Genomic DNA, 18058 nt, shown 5'->3' with positions numbered 1-18058 from the left:
GCCAGCAAATATCAAGGAATCGCCCTTCCCGTACCCCGGAGATTGGATGCAGCCTTGGTGCTGACCATAATGTCTATTGTACAACTTGGATCCTTTCACTAGGCTATTCAGGACAGGACTCCATTACCAATCCTGAGCTTTCTGTTGCATGAATAAAATTGCAAAAAGAAGTTCCGAGAGATGCATCATAACTACATCTGGTGTCATGGCTGCCTACTGTGTACTGCCATGTTGGCGTGACAGAAGGAATCGAGGCACTTTAATAAGTGGACCGTCTGTTTTCTTTTATAAATTCCTTAATTCATCTTGTATGTATCATAAATTATGTCCCAACTGCACCCTATTGTGTCATGCACATAAAGTACATTATTAATCATACACTGATCCTGAGCTACATCCTGTATTATACTCCAGAGCTGCACTCACTATTCTGCTGGTGCAGTCACTGTGTACATACATTACTTATCCTGTACTGATCCTGAGGTACATACTGTATTATACTACAGAGCTGCACTCACTATTCTGCTGGTGCAGTCACTGTGTACATACATTACATTACTTATCCTGTACTGATCCTGAGTTACATCCTGTACTATACTCCAGAGCTGCACTCACTATTCTGCTGGTGCAGTCACTGTGTACATACATTACATTACTTATCCTGTACTGATCCTGAGGTACATACTATATTATACTCCAGAGCTACACTCACTATTCTGCTGGAGGAGTCACTGTGTACATACATTACATTACTTATCCTGTACTGATCCTGAGTTACACCCTGTATTATACTCCAGAGCTGCACTCACTATTCTGCTGGTGGAGTCACTGTGTACATACATTACTTATCCTGTACTGATCCTGAGGTACATACTGTATTATACTCCAGAGCTGCTTTCACTATTCTGCTGGTGCAGTCACTGTGTACATACATTACTTATCCTGTACTGATCCTGAGGTACATACTGTATTATACTCCAGAGCTGCACTCACTATTCTGCTGGTGCGGACACTGTGTATACATTACTTATACTGTACTGATCCTGAGTTACATCCTGTATTATACTCCAGAGCTGCACTCACTATTCTGCTAGTGCGGACACTGTGTAGATACATTACTTTACTTATCCTGTACTGTTGCCGTATCATACTCCAGTGCAGCGTTCATAATTTTGCTGGTTATTTTTGCAGGCTCTCAGCATGCTTTACAGTGCCTTGCAAAAGTATTTGGCTCCCTTGCATTTTTTAACCTTTTCCCACATTTCAGGCTTCAAACATAAAGATATAAATGTTAATGTTATGGTGAAGAATCAACAACAAGACTCCAACAGGTTTTCTTCAAGAATGGTCCGTATTTGGCTCCCTCCATCTTCCCATCAATTTTAAACATCTTCCCTGTCCCTGCTGAAGAAAAGCGGTTCCAAACCATGATGCTGCCACCACCATGTTTGACAGTGGGGATGGTGTGTTCAGGGTGATGAGCTGTGTTGCTTTTACGCCAAACATATCATTTGGCATTGTGCCCAAAAAGTTTGATTTTAGCTTCATCTGACCAGAGCACCTTCTTCCACATGTTTGGTGTCTCCCAGGTGGCTTGTGGCAAACTATAAACAACACTTTTTATGGATATCTTTGAGAAATGGCTTTCTTCCTGCCACTCTTTCATAAAGGCCAGATTTGTGCAGTGTACGACTGATTGTTGTCCTATGGACAGACTCTCCCACCTCAGCTGTAGATCTCTGCAGTTCATCCCGAGTGATCATGGGCCTTTGCTGCATCTCTGATCAGTCTTCTCCTTGTTTGAGAAAGTTTTGATGGGCGACTGGGTCTTGGTAGATTTGCAGTGGTATGATATTCCTTCCATTTCAATATGATCGCTTGCCCAGTGCTTCTTGGGATATTTAAAGTTTTGGAAATCTTTTTGTAACCAAATCCGGCTTTGAACTTCTCCACAACAGTATCATTGACCTGCCTGTGGCGTTCCTTGGTCTTCATGATGCTATCTGCACTTTACACAGAACACTGAGACTATCACTGAGCAGGTGCATTTATACAGAGACTAGATTACACACAGGTGGCTTATATTTATCATCATCAGTCATTTAGGACAACATTGGATCATTCAGAGATCCTCAATGAACTTCTGGAGTGAGTTTGCTGCACTGAAAGTAAAGGAGATGAATAATATTGCACGCCCCAATTTTCAGTTTATTCTTTTTTACAAAAGTTTAAAATAAGCAATAAATTTGGTTCACCTTCACAATTGTGTCCCACTTGTTGTTGATCCTTCACCATAACAATAACATTTTTATCTTTATGTTTGAAGCCTGAAATAATGGGGAAAGGTTTAAAAATTCAAGGGGGCTGAATACTTTTGCAAGGCACTGTGTGCCCTGCTCACTTTGCGTATCTGCATTGCGTCCAGGGGTTCATCTGAATTCCCCGAATATCTGGATTGACGGCCCCTTGACGAGATGTAGGCTGCAATGACCCGAATGCAGTTAACGTGAACTCCTCTCCTCCTTTGTTTTCTTTTTGTCTAAACATGTCTATAGGTGTAGAGAAACAGCAGACTACACAAGATACATATCGTAGTGTGAACAGGGCCTTACATGCTGTGCAGATGATACTATGGAGAGCGGTGGAGCAGAGCTGCCAGGTGAGCAGTCCTCCATTGACTCTCGGCAGCACGTCCTCCTCCTCCTCTTGTGGCAGGAGCTGCTGCTTCTTCTCTAGGGTTAATATTTGACTTGAGCACTTTTAAATTTCTGCAAAACCCATTTAGTTTGGCTGTGTGAAGCAGCCAAATCCGGAAACAAAGGGAAGAAGTTGTACATCTGCTGTGTGTGTGGGAGAGGATGTTCTGCGCTTCGGAGAAGCTGACCTTTGCCGGTGCAGGGGTCACCAGTGAGTTTGGAAGGAAGCAGCCGGGTACTTGCACTTTCACTGCACAGAGACGGGTAGCCGAGCGAAGGGGCGAAACCACAGATTGCATAAAGCCGCCTAAAAGATGAGCCGCAAACGCGCAGGGATCATGGCGCCTGTAACTACGGCTGTACACAAGTGAGCGAGTGGCCTGTTAAAGGGATAGTCTGGAATTGTAAGAAAGAAATGCTCCGAATAAACACATACTCACCCATCTGGTGCTCCCTGCCAGTCCTGCAGTTACAATGTCATGCCCAGTGTTATCAATGGGACCACTGCAGCCAATCACAGATGCCTGCAAGTTCGGCACAAGACTATTGAAGCCTTTGATTAGCTGCAGCAGCCGTGATTGAGCTATATGGACAGATGGGAGCCATAGATTTGTCCCATCGTGGTCCTTCAGAGAGCGGCATTGGACCACTGACAAATTTGTCAGGTGAGTTATTTATTTATTTTTTTTTTTTTTTTGCATCTTTCTTAAGTCTAGATAATTTTTATAAGGGAATTTAATGAGCTTTGCGAACATATTGGATGATCACCTAAAGGATTATTCCCATCTTCATAAATGCTCTTGCTTGATCGGCGCCTTGGAAAACCGACCACTGCTGCTGGACATGTGCAGCACTCACAAGTGCTAATGAGCTTGTAAGCACTTTTTATATATATATATATATATATATATATATATATATATATATATATATAATATATATATATATAATATATATATATATATATATATATATATATATATATATATATATATATATATATATATAATATAATATATATATAATATAATATAATATAATATAATATAATATAATATAATATAATATAATATAATATAATATAATATAATATAATATAATATAATATAATATAATATAATATAATATATATATATATATATATATATATATATATATAATATATATATATATTTATAAATTCTGGCCAGCTCCTCCTCCCGGTTGACTTTTGTGTCAGTGTGCACGTTGCGTTTTAAACTGCAGTAAATGCATACGTTCTGCGTTCCAGCAAAGTCTATGACAATTAAGCAAATTCCATGCGCACATTGCGTTTTAAAACGCAGCGTTTTGGATGCCGAATGTTTGACAAAATCGATGCGTTCTAAAAGCAACATGTCACTTATTTTGTGCGTTTTTGGATGTATTTTGCACCGTTGAAATCAATGTTGATCTCTCTCCGACTCACGGGCGCGGCTCTGCACAGCTGTCACACTGCTCTGGTGGCTTCTCCTGCTTTTGAAAATGCCGGCTGCTCATTATACCATCTCGTATTCACTGCTTCCCGCGCCTATGATTGGTTGCAGTCAGACCCGCCCCCACGCTGAATGACAGCTGTCTCACTGCAACCAATCACAGCCGCCGGTGGCGCGGGTCTATATCGGGCAGTTAAATAAATAAAAAAAAAAACGTGTGGTCCCCCCCCAATTTTGATACACGCTAAGGTAAAGCCACCCAGGCTGAAGGCTGGTATTCTCAGGATGTGGAGCCCCACGTTATGCGGAGCCCCCCCAGCCTAAAAATATCAGTCAGCAGCTGCCCGGAATTGCCGCATCCATTAGATGTGACAGTGCTAGAACTCTACCCAGCTCATCCCGAATTGCCCTGCTGCGGTGGCAATCGGGGTAATAAGGAGTTAATGGCAGCAGCCCATAGCTGCCACTATGTCATAGGTTAATCATGGCAGGCGTCTGAGATACCCCTCATGATTAATCTTTAAGTTAAAGAAAATAAACACATACACCCAAAAAATCCTTTATTTGGAATAAAAGGCAAAAAAATCACCCTCTTTCACCACTTTATTAAAATCCCCAAACAGCCCTCCAGGACCGACGTAATCCACATGAGGTCACACTACGCATCCAGCTCTGCTACATCGGAAGCTGACAGGAGCGGCCATAGAGCACGACCGCTCTCTGTCAGCTCCACGGATAAACTGAAGTGAGTCGCGCTGTCAGCGATGACATCACTCAGGTTACCCGCGGCCACCGCTGGATCCTCCAACTGTCTCAGGTGGAGGACTACAGCTGTGGCCACGGGTCACCTGAGTGACTGAAATGAGCTGCGCGATCAGCCATAGCTTGAGTCCTCCAACTGTGACATCAAGTTGCCGGAGTGACTGAAGTGAGCCCTGCGATCAGCGGTGCCCTCACTCAGGTGATTTGCGGTGATCGGGCGGAGGACTCCAGCTGGCTGCGGATAACTTGAGTGACGGCACCGCTGATCGTGCAGCTCACTTTAGTCACTCGGGATTTGCGGTCAACGGTGAGTCCTTCATTGGTGACCTGAAATTAGGCTGCTGCACACAGACAGAGCCGCGCGATGACAATGAAGTCGGGTAAAGTTCATCTGAGTTCATTCTGATCGCGCGGCTCTGTGTCACAGCCAGCTATGCTGTATGGGGATGTAGCAGAGCCGAGTGGGAACGCACTGTCAAAAATGCATCCAAAATGCAGCATTTTGGATGCATTTTGAAACGCACATGCAGTGACAAAACACTGCATTTTATTTGTCACGCCAGAACACAACGTGCGCACATAGCCATAGTCCTGTGCTTACAAACTAGACAACAGTCATGGTCGGTCTCCAAGGCAACCAGCTGTAAGCAGAAGAAAATTGCTAGTATACCCTCACCCATTCCCTGTAGACTGTGAGCCCTCGCGGGCAGGGTCCTCTCTCCTCCTATACCCGTCTGTCTTGTACTGTTAATGATTGTTGTATGTATACCCTCTCTCACTTGTAAAGCGCCATGGAATAAATGGCGCTATAATAATAAATAATAATAATATATCTCAAGAATGGTTGTAAATTTTAAGAAGCAGTAAATTGCAAAAATGCTTGTTTTTACCACCTCTATCCAACAATATCCATCTATAAATATGGAAATAACTCTTTAAATAGCAGTCTTGTGTTCCCACAGTGGGTTATACTCCGGCGTTTTTAATGATGGCTAGTTTAGTCCACGACTGACTGTTACCTCGGCCTAGAAATATTTATGAATGCTGAATATTTTCTTTATTCGGTAGAACTAAATCTTGTATTGATGAGGTCTGTAACTTTTCATTCGCCATGTTTATCTCTGCGTACTGACAGAGAATTGTAATATTATTTCCATTCAAATACTTAAAACCTGGTCATTTTTTTTTTTTTCCTAATTTTCTTTAGTCCCCCCCCCCCCCCTGAACATGATTGTTTGGCCTCTCGTACTATAGTGTAGGATGTCAATGATGATCCCCTGTAAAGCCCTGACCGAGCATATACGAGGCTTCCAAAATGTTATGCTATTGTCAGTGATTGCTTCATTTAAAGGGGTTGTCCACTACTTTTACATTGGGGTGGCCTATCCTTCGCATCGGTCATCAATGTATTGTCGCCAGAGTCTGACACCCCGCACCCCTGCCGATCAGCTGTTCTAGGTGCCAGGGGCACCAGAAATGGTCAGTTCCGGAGCTGCCTCATCATTTGATAATGTCCACGGCTGGGTACTGCTCATGACACCCCCCCTCCCCCCCTCCATTCATTTCAATGTGCAATGCGCGTCTGCTCCGGAACTGAGCATTTCTGGCTGCCAGGAACACCTTATATGAAGTGATTGCGGGGTGACCCCAGCCGATCAGACATTGATGACCTATCCGAAGGGTAGTCCATCAGTGTAAAGGTGGTGGACAACCTCTTTAAATGGTTAAACACCAGCAATTGGAACTCCAGCTTTATACAGTGTCTACGTGATCAATAATGAAAATGTACATGGTAGGTCTTTTAAGGGGTTAAAGGGAATCTTCTGTCATCCTAAAAACAACTGTTCAATCTCTCTCGGAGCTCAACATTGCGTTTAACTTATTCTTTGAAGCACCTGCTCGTTCTGAGCTTAGGAGTCCAGTGGGTGGTCCTATCAAGTCATTGCCCACCTTCCTTGTAGCATGTGTACACAGATAGCGGTCAGTCAGTGACTAAAACCTCCAACTGGACTCCAAAGTCCAGAAAAAAGAGATGTAAAGGGATAAAGTACATGAGAATCTCAGGTCAGCAGCGTCTTCTGCATTCACCGACCTTGCATCTAGTGCCACATCTCAGCGGATCCAGGATCCAGTGGGGATCACATGCTAATATTTGTCTTTAAAGGGATAGTCATCAGCTTTGGGATAGGAGATATTTCTGAATGGAGGGGGGTCTGACCAAAGGGGCTACTTCATGTGGAGGTCAGGGTCTGCTCCATTCACTCAGCTGATCTTTGGCAGTCCAGTTAAAATGAATGGAGCGGCAGTGCACATCATCAACCTCTACATGAAGAACCTCTGTTCTGAGGATCGCTAGGAGATGTAACAGTCAGACCCCCAAAAATAGGAATGTTATCAGATAAAACCATCAAGGAAAATTGCCGCACCCCCCCAGGATCTGGGCAAGGATCCTCCACGTGGCTGGTACCCAAGTGCTTGTCCGCAACAGGTATATATTCACCAACGAAGTCCATAGAAGTAAACGGACAGCGCTCACCGGAATCCAGCAATATTCTTTTATTTAGGAAAGGTGCATTAAAATGGCAGGAGCAGTCAGCGAGTCCCCTCACGGGCGACGGCCGTTTCGCGTATGAATACGCTTCCTCAGGTCCATGGATTCATACGCGAAACGGCCGTCGTCCGTGAGGGGGCTCGCTGTCTGCTCCTGCCATTTTAATGCACCTTTCCTAAATAAAAGAATATTGCTGGATTCCGGTGAGTGCTATCAGTTTACTTCTCTGGACTTTGTTGGTGAATAGGAATGTTATCATCTCATGGATGGGGCAGAACGTCCAATCTTGTGAATACCCCTTTAAACTGGACATACATATTAGATGTGAATCCTGTTGTTAGGAGCCAAGTATAGTAGAAACTACCCCTTTAATTTTGTTTTCCAGCTCTGTTCTTGTTGAACACTGAGGGGCCCCTAGACCAGCAGGTTCGGGCCCCTGAACAGCCCCACAAAATTCGGGCCAGAAGAAGTGTAAGGCCAAGAAGGTTCCTGGAATCTTCTCCTTCATTTCCTAACACGGAAACTTCTAATGTTTCCAGCTCAGCGTGTTCGGATCTATTTTCGTATTTCCCATTTCTACATTTCTATGTTTGTTTTTTGTTTTGTTTTTTTTTCCTTTTTTAATAATTTAACAAACAAACTTTTTTTTTTATTTCTCCCCCCCCACCCCCCACCCCCAATTAAGAATTCTTACGAACTGTGACTGAGACGCAGCAGATTGTCTGTTTACTGCTGACTGTATATTGTTTATAAAGATCCAAATGGAAAAATAACATCCGGGCTCCTTAAAGGAGCAGTGCACCCAAAATGAGTGAACGGCAGAAAGTCCAGATCTGGATATAGAGGTTCCTGTGGGTTCTCTCACCTGGTGACATTAAGTAGTGATCATGGGGGACATCTCTTACCATTGAAATGCCGCCACTCTGTCTATCCCCAGCCTTAAGCTGATAACAGGGAGCAATAGTTCTATTCAACTTTTTTTACAAGCCACCCTGCAATGGCGAGGTATACACTAACTAGGATGAGTGAATGCAGTCTTATTTCCCCCTGATAGCAGTCACTTAAGGGTACCGTCACACTTTAGCGATGCTCCAGCAATCCCACCAGCAATCTGACCTGGTCAGGATCGCTGGTGCGTCGATGGTGAGCTGTCAATCAGGCAGATCTCACGAGCGACCAGTGACCAGCCCCCAGCCAGCAGCGACGCGTGGAAGCGATGCTGCGCTTGGTAACTAAGGTAAATATCGGGCAACCAAAAGCTTGGTTACCCGATATTTACCTTGGTTACCAGCGCACACCCCTTAGCGCTGGCTCCCTGCACTCGTAGCCAGAGTACACATCGGGTTAATAAGCAAACCGCTTTGCTTATTTACCCGATGTGTACTCCGGCTACGTGTGCAGGGAGCCGGCGCTGGCAGCCTGAGAGCGGAGGACGCTAGTAACCAAGGTAAATATCAGGTAACCAAGCAAAGCACTTCGCTTGGTTACCCAATATTTACCTTGGTTACAGCTAACCGCAGGCTGCCAGACGCCGGCTCCCTGCTCCCTGCACATTCAGATCGTTGCTCTCTCGCTGTCAAACACAGATGTGTGCTTCACAGCGGGAGAGCAACGTCCAAAAAATGAACCAGCACTGTGTGTAACGATCAGCGATTTCACAGCAGAGGCCAGATCGCTGCTCAGTGTCACACACAGCGAGATCGCTAATGAGGTCACTGGTGCGTCACAAAAACCGTGACTCAGCAGCGATCTCGCTATGTGAGAAATACCCCTAAGGCTAAGGAGTTGCAGATTCTGGAACAAAGGAATACAAGCTATTGTTGCCTGTTATCAGCCATTTCCCACTATTCATAATTTTCTTTGATTGGATGAGTACAGAGAGGCTAGACAGCTCCCTGTCAGCTTGTCATGTATCTACAACACTGAGATTTCGCAGTTCCTCTTCATAATGATTCTCTCTGGGGTTAGTGTCCCTTTAAATCCTGCAGCCGGGTCGTGTCATTCCCACACTGTGTGCATCTGCTTACGTTTGATAGGATCTGATGCTTAACTGACAGGATATCTGGGATATTATTAGAAAGCGCTCTGTCCAGGATTTCGCTCTCCCAGCTCTGCTACAATTGCTGATTACCGGTATGTCCTTGCTGTAGTAAAATCTGTATATTCTGGGGAAGATCATTGATTTCCCCGAACAGCTGAAGGTTAAAGCCGACGTTGCGAGGATCTCTATAAACGTTGGTCGTCTCAAGGACTCGAGAGATTAACTGCTACTGAATCACATTGTCCTCTCAGCCTTTTACATGACTCCGCCGGCTTCTGATCAGGAAGGCATGCCTCCGTGTGTAATGGGATCTGGTTTATAGGCCTAGGGATCTAGTGCAATGGCAGGTTTCCTAGAAGAGCCAATTTAAAAGGATAGTCTAACACAGCCGGGCAGTCTCTAGACCGTAATGTCACCAGGTGAGGGCAGTGATTGATGACATCACGGGTAGCTCAGTGAGGTCACATAGTCTAGTATCTGGCAGAAAGGGGGAGAGCCAGCACGATCTGAGAGTGACATGCAAACTAAAGTGTAAATTCACAAATTATTCCAACTGTACTATAATGCAAAATGAGATTTTTAGCAAACAATTTGTAACTTTTTTGAGCCACCCCTGCCACGTCACGGCAAATTACAATAGGGGGGTCCATTCTCAAGCAGTATCGGCTCCCCCTCTTTCTGTTGTTTACTGGTCCGGTGGTTGACCTCCACCATGCCGTGCATGCCTGGTTTGGTTTGAAAATTCCTTCTGCTTCTATCAAAATTATACATTGGTGGCTGTTCACATTCAGCCACCTCCCCCTTGTCCACAGGCTTTAATTAGGCACCATTTACTTGGGCCTGTTCCGCCTTTATTCATGGACCCTGGTCTGGAACTGTGAGGGCTACTTCTGACATTGTCCTGGTGTGTGTGGCGTCTTCTGCACATGCTGGGTCCTGGGCTGCCTTTATTTGCAGCTGCCTGTCTTTGTAACATGGAAGTGGTTCTGAAATATTACAGGTACATGTGTTACTTCAATATGGTTCTGCTTTTAATGAATTTAGGAGACCGCATGGCACAATGAAAATATTAATATAGCATAGGACCCCCCTATTGAGATTTGCTGTGACGTGGCAGGGGTGGCTCAAAGCTCAAAAAAAATTGACCAATTGTTTGCTAAAAATCTCATTTTGTATTATAGTACAGTTGGAATAAATCCGTGCATTTGCACTTGTTATTGTTTGCATGCCATTCATTGGCAGTGCTGCCTCCCCCCTTTCTGTAGTCTAGTATCTGGGTATTCTGTCATTGTGACCTCATTGTACATCTGTGACCTCCTCATTCAATTACAGACTGACCCAATACTAGATTGTGTGACCTCCTTGAACTACCCCATGACATCCAAAGCCAATTAGACTGCCCTGGTAGATAAATGTGTGACCTCAGGGTCGTGCAATGAGGTCACAGTCTACGTAGGAGGACAGTTTGTAATTGGAGCACAACGTAATGTCACTCCGTTTGTGTTGAAGTCCAGTTTGTGCTTGGACGGTGATGTCACTGGTGAGGGAAGTTGGGTTATACACTGTATGTTGCCCCACATTACGCAATTGGATGACGATCATGTCACGGGGAGTGTACTGAGGTCACACAGTCCAGTGTGATGGCTGTGTATAATTGGATGATGTCATCACGATGGGGGGGTGCAGTGAGGTCACGCAGTCCAATATGACGTCAATGTATAATTGGATGATGATGTCATAGGGAGTGCAGTGAGGTCTTGCAGTCTAATGTGACTTCCGAGTATAATTGGATGATGATGTCACGGAGTGCAATGAGGTCACACAGTCTAGTGTGACCTCAGTATATAATTGTATGATGATGTCACAGGGGAGTGTAGTGAGGTCACACAGTCTAGTGTGACCTCAGTATATAATTGTATGATGATGTCACAGGGGGAGTGCAGTGAGGTCACGCAGTCTAGTGTGACCTCAGTATATAATTGTATGATGATGTCACAGGGGGAGTGCAGTGAGGTCACACAGTCTAGTGTGACCTCAGTATATAATTGTATGATGATGTCACAGGGGAGTGCAGTGAGGTCACGCAGTCTAGTGTGACCTCAGTATATAATTGTATGATGATGTCACAGGGGGAGTGCAGTGAGGTCACGCAGTCTAGTGTGACCTCAGTATATAATTGTATGATGTCACAGGGGAGTGGAGTGAGGTCACAGTCTAGTGTGACCTCAGTATATAATTGTATGATGATGTCACAGGGGGGAGTGCAGTGAGGTCACACAGTCTAGTGTGACCTCAGTATATAATTGTATGATGATGTCACAGGGGGAGTGCAGTGAGGTCACGCAGTCTAGTGCAGGGGTGGGCAATTAATTTTCCATGGGGCCGCATGAGAAATCGGGATTGGTTTAGAGGGCGGACTAAAATAATTACCTCAGTTCTACCCAATATACTACATTACTACACCCCCTCCATATACTACACCTGTAATAAACTACAGTAAGTAGCAAGTGGGGTCATAAACAAGAGATACAAAAACTCCTAAAACATAACATTTATTTCATATGCAAGTAAAAAGTGGACTGCCACCATAAAAGAATAAAAGGTGTTTCTCATGGCTGAAAAACAGAAATAGACAGCCTCAGACCAAAAACACTCAGGCACAATATGCAGGAGGTGTAAAACAACAAGTCACACCCACACCTACACTAATAGTCACAGCTGAGATGTTGCTCCGTCCGAGCAGTATAAACCATACATCGACCGTAACCATATGGATAAAGAAAAACGGTCTTACCGTATTTTCAAGGGCATAGAATAATATGGCTCGAACCCAGATGACCTCACACAGGTCCTGCACAAATACCTTTAATTGGCTCAAACCTCCATATAGTACACCTGTAATATACTACATCACTATACCCCCATATACTACACCTGTAATATACTACATCACTACACCCCTATATACTACACCACTATATACACTTCCATATAGTACACCTGTAATATACTACACCTCCATATAGTAAACCTGTAATATACTACACCTCCATATAGTACACCTGTAATTTACTACATCACTACATTCCCTATATACTACACCTGTAATATACTACACCCCCATATAGTATACCTGTAATATACTACACCTCCATATAGCACACCTGTAATATACTACACCTGCCATATAGTACACCTGTAATATACTACACCTCCATATAGCACACCTGTAATATACTACACCCCCATATAGTATACTGTAATATACTACACCTCCATATAGCACACCTGTAATATACTACACCTCCATATAGTACACCTGTAATATACTACACCTCCATATAGTACACCTGTAATATACTACACCCCCATATAGCACACCTGTAATATACTACACCTCCATATAGCACACCTGTAATATACTACACCTCCATATAGCACACCTGTAATTATACTACACCTCCCATATAGTACACCTGTAATATACTACACCTCCATATAGTACACTGTAATATACTACACCTCCATATAGCACACCTGTAATATACTACACCTCCATATAGCACACCTGTAATATACTACACCTCCATATAGCACACCTGTAATATACTACACCTCCATATAGTACACCTGTAATATACTACACCTCCATATAGCACACCTGTAATATACTACACCTCCATATAGTACACCTGTAATATACTACACCTCCATATAGCACACCTGTAATATACTACACCTCCATATAGCACACCTGTAATATACTACACCTCCATATAGTACACCTGTAATATACTACACCTCCATATAGCACACCTGTAATATACTACACCTCCATAAGCACACCTGTAATATACTACACCTCCATATAGTACACCTGTAATATACTACACCTCCATATAGCACACCTGTAATATACTACACCTCCATATAGCACACCTGTAATATACTACACCTCCATATAGTACACCTGTAATATACTACACCTCCATATAGTACACTTGTAATATACTACACCTCCATATAGCACACCTGTAATATACTACACCTCCATATAGTACACCTGTAATATACTACACCTCCATATAGCACACCTGTAATATACTACACCTCCATATAGCACACCTGTAATATACTACACCTCCATATAGTACACCTGTAATATACTACACCTCCATATAGTACACTTGTAATATACTACACCTCCATATAGCACACCTGTAATATACTACACCTCCATATAGTACACTTGTAATATACTACACCTCCATATAGCACACCTGTAATATACTACACCTCCATATAGCACACCTGTAATATACTACACCTCCATATAGTACACCTGTAATATACTACACCTCCATATAGTACACTTGTAATATACTACACCTCCATATAGCACACCTGTAATATACTACACCTCCATATAGTACACTTGTAATATACTACACCTCCATATAGTACACTTGTAATATACTACTCCCCCATATATCACACACCCTGCTCTCCCATATCACACACACTACACCCCCATATGTCACATACCCTGCTCTCCATACAGCCTGCACCCCCATATCACACACGATACACCCCATATCTCACATACCCTGCTCCCCATACAGCCTGCACTCCCATATCTCACAAACCTGCTCCCCATACAGCCTGCACCCCCCAGATCACACACTACACCCCGATATGTCACACACCATGCCCACACATGTCACCCTGCCTGTACCCCAACTTACCCCTCTCAAACACTCTGCACCCGTTCACAATCCTTCTGTCAGTCTGCAGCCCTCATATGCCACTCACTCTGTAGCCCCCTTCCCCCTCTCATGTCCCCTCTTTTCTTTTTACCAGTCATCATGTGTCCAAATCTCTTTTAGGATTCAGTATCTCTGCTTTCTGCCGGCCTCCTGTGTCTCCTCCCACACAGTCACATGGGCGTGACGTCATCGCAGGTCCTGCAGGATGGATTATTCCGTCTTCTGTGCAGCTCAGACATGGCTGGTGGCCTCTCCAGGTCAGGGGCCCCTCTGCTGACACTGGGCTCCCCTGACTCACAGGCCGGCCCCCTGACGGTCGCATTGTCGGCCACTACACTGCGGCACTTATTAATAGGGGCCCGGCAGCCGGCTCTGCAGAGCGGCTCCCGGGCCCTATAACCCTGCTGGCCCGATCGCAGTGGTGACCTCTGCGACCGCGGTCGTTACGCCCTTGACCCCATGTACTACACCACTATATACTACACCACTCTATATACAACACCATATACTACACCTGTAAAACTAGACCACTACACCCCCAGTATTAGTCACCAGTCCCGCCTCCCCCATTGGTCCCCTCCTCAGCTTATTAGTCAATACTTACCTCTCCCTTGTTATCGTTCACCGTCTCTCTCAGGCACCCTCCGTACAGGCCCCCCGCTGAGCTCCTCTTATACGGGCCCTGGGTGTGCTGATGCTGTTCTGCGAGGGGCCCCCGCCGCTGCTTCTCTCCGTGAAGGCCCCCGCTGCGCTGCTCCTTCTGCCGGGTGGGAACTTTTGAAATGACACACGCAGCGCAGTACTGATAACATCAGAGCGCGCGCGTGTGTCACTGACAAAGTGCCGGCAGGGAACAGAGCAGAGACTCCTGCGTTCCGCTGCCTGCACTTACAGTGCGGACCTGCAGGATTTCTCCCTGAAAGACAGGCGGGCCGGTCACAGAGAGTAGGCGGGCCGGATGTGGCCCGCGGGCCGCCCCTTGCCCAGGTCTGGTCTAGTGTGACCTCAGTATATAATTGTATGATGATGTCACAGGGGGAGTGCAGTGAGGTCACACAGTCTAATAATAATAATGTTTTATTTCTATATCGCCAACATATTCCGCAGCCCTTTACAATTCAGAGGGGCCATGTACAGACAATATGAGACAATAGAAAATAACAAGATTCAGATACCAGGAGGAGTGAGGGCCCTGCTCCTAAGCTTACACTCTATGAGGAAATAGGGGAGGCACAAAAGGTGAATGGGGGAGAAAAGCTTGTCATATATGGTCCAGTCTAATGTGACCTCAGTGTATAATTGGATGATGATGTCACAGGGGTAGTGTAGTGAGGTCACACAGTCTAGTATCAAAAAGGAGACAGTTGCACTCTACAGGGTGACGATATATGGAACAATGAATATAGGAACATAGAAATGCATTACTGCTATAAAAAAAACATGTAAAAATGTAGATACTTAGCACAAAAAATTGGCCAGTTTTATGTGAGCCCAACCGCAGTGGCAAGGCGACCTCATTTTTGTTGGGTTCCAATAGTGTATAATTGGATGAGGATGTCACAGGGAAGTGCAGTGAGGCCACACAATTTAGGATGAAGTCAGTAATGAGGTCTTGCAATCTAGTGTGACGTTTGTGTATAATTGGATGATGATGATGTCACGGGGTGTGCAGTGAGGTCACGCAGTCTAGTGTGGAGTCAGTCTAATTGATGATGTCACGGGGTGTGCAGTGAGGTCACGCAGTCTAGTGTGGAGTCAGTCTAATTAGATGATGATGTCACGGGGTGTGCACTGAGGTCACGCAGTCTAGTGTGGAGTCAGTCTAATTAGATGATGATGTCACGGGGTGTGCAGTGAGGTCACGCAGTTTAGTGTGGAGTCAGTCTAATTAGATGATGATGTCACGGGGTGTGCAGTGAGGTCACGCAGTCTAGTGTGTGAGTCAGTCTAATTGGATGATGTCACTGGGTGAATGAAATGAGGTAAGTCTAGTGTCAGGCGAGGGAAGATAATGGGATGCAATATGCACTGTATGACCTATGTAATTGGGTGATGTCATCTGATGGATTCAGCGAGGTCACAGAGCATGTAGCAGGCCAGGACAGGCCGCACAGTCCATGTAGCATGTTTGACATCCCACCTGATACACATAAGGAGCCATATTGCACTGTGGTATTAGTATGTCCATTATTGGTGAAGGGGCTGAGTACTTTCTTGTGCCCTCCCCAGCACTGACCTGCAGCGTAATGTGGAGCTGCTCTGTCCTTACCTGACTCCTTACATTCAGAGATGGTTATCATTTTCTCTCCCCATGAATCAGTCTTCTCCGGCCTCCTCTGTTTCCCAGACGCTCCACCCTTCCTCCTTGGTACCATTCTCCTCCACCCATTTCCTGGGGATACACTGATGACCCTCCATGTCCAGGTCTCCTGTGCTGCGTCTCTCCGGCTGCCCACAGTTGTTCCTGATTTCTTCTAATCGCAGGAAATGTAACCATGTAATAACTAAATGCCTGGGTGCTCTCAAAATGTGACAGCACCCTCTTAGCTTTGCTCAAGAGGCCTTAGTGACTATTGATTATTTTTTTTTTTTATTATTATTATGTATCTTATTTAATTATACATTGCTTATATAGCACCAACATATTCCACAGCCCTTTAAACACTTGATCATCTCTGTCCCCATTGGGACTCACAATCTACATTCCCTACCAGTATGTCTTTATAGTGTGGAAGGAAAATACCTTGGGAAACTCCCAAAAAGAAGCAGAGAACATACAAACTCCTTGCAGATGTTGTCCTTTAGTGGGTTTTGAACCCAGGACCCCAGCGCTGCAAGACTACAGTGCTAACCACTGAGCCACCGTGCCGCCTATAATTAGTACAGCAGAGTGTGCAATGATATTAGGAAGACCTCATATTCAGAGTTGGGCTTTCTGGTTCCCCGTTATAGTGCTTTCCCAAGGCTTTTTCCATCATCAGGGACGGCTCTTGAAGATGATGAGGTTTTTGCCTCTTGCGCTGCTTATTTGTACAAACACTGGAAGAAGTCCAAGATCTCCTCCTGCGATAGTGAAGCAAGTCTCAGCCTGTGCCGTCAGATTCCTGCCGCTCTCCTCTCCATGTCTGGAATGCACAGTGCATATCACGCTGGCTCGGAGGGAGCAGGAGGAGAAGATGGCTCCTACATAGGCCAGGATCGGAGGGATATCGGATATCTGTGTAGCCATTTCTTAGTAATCTCACCCAGTTTTCCCAGAACCCTGAATGGCGATATTATATTCTGTTTTGTTACAGAAATAGTAGGCGTACTTATTTTCACCAAACTCTCCCACGGTTGGATAGGACTAATGGGTACTTTGCACGCTGCGACATCCCTAGCCGATGCTAGCGATGCCGAGCGCGATAGTCCCCGTCCCCATCATACGTGCGATATCTTGTGATCGCTGCCGTAGCAAACATTATCGCTACGGCTGCTTCACACGGACTTACCTGCCCTGCGACGTCGCTCTGGCCGGCGAGCCACCTCCTTCCTAAGGGGGCGGGTCGTGCGGCGTCACACGGCAAGCGGCCAATAGAAGCAGAGGGGCGGAGATGAGCGGGACGTAAACATCCCGCCCACCTCCTTCCTTCCGCATAGCCAGTGGAGGCAAGTAGGAGATGTTCCTCGCTCCTGCGACTTCATACACAGCGATGTGTGCTGCCGCAGGAACGAGGAACAACATCGTATCTCCTATTGGTGCAACATGAAAATGACCGACTCTACACAGATCACCGATTTATGACGCT

General features: G+C 45.1%; 1 protein-coding gene across 1 annotated transcript in view; it reads left to right on the top strand.

Moving 5' to 3' along the window:
• The window catches only part of PTPN1 (protein tyrosine phosphatase non-receptor type 1), a 72936-nt gene that overhangs the window by 18390 nt on the left and 36488 nt on the right, over window positions 1-18058 (top strand). The gene's annotated exons all lie outside the window — the stretch shown is intronic.

The sequence above is a fragment of the Anomaloglossus baeobatrachus genome, chromosome 5, assembly GCF_048569485.1.
Source record: "Anomaloglossus baeobatrachus isolate aAnoBae1 chromosome 5, aAnoBae1.hap1, whole genome shotgun sequence".
Lineage (NCBI taxonomy): Eukaryota > Metazoa > Chordata > Amphibia > Anura > Aromobatidae > Anomaloglossus > Anomaloglossus baeobatrachus.
This window is presented reverse-complemented; position numbering and strand designations above follow the sequence as displayed.